We start from the raw sequence: 210 nt of genomic DNA on the forward strand, positions 1-210 counted from the left end.
AAACTTAATTTTTTCTTCATCCCCAACATCTTTATCAATTTGGAAACATGATGTGGTAATTGCCTTTTGATTTTTGAATTGCATTGGCATGAAATCATTCAAGGTGATTGGTCGTCGCGACCTTTGCACCATTGAATTTTTACACTTGCCCATACTTATTTTTCTCGACGTTTTCTTTGGCATCATCTTCCTAGATGGCTGTTTCACCAT

The sequence above is a fragment of the Theobroma umbraticum genome, unplaced genomic scaffold (genome assembly GCF_002168275.2).
Source record: "Theobroma umbraticum cultivar Fairchild unplaced genomic scaffold, ASM216827v3 scaffold_1682.0, whole genome shotgun sequence".
Taxonomy (NCBI): domain Eukaryota; kingdom Viridiplantae; phylum Streptophyta; class Magnoliopsida; order Malvales; family Malvaceae; genus Theobroma; species Theobroma umbraticum.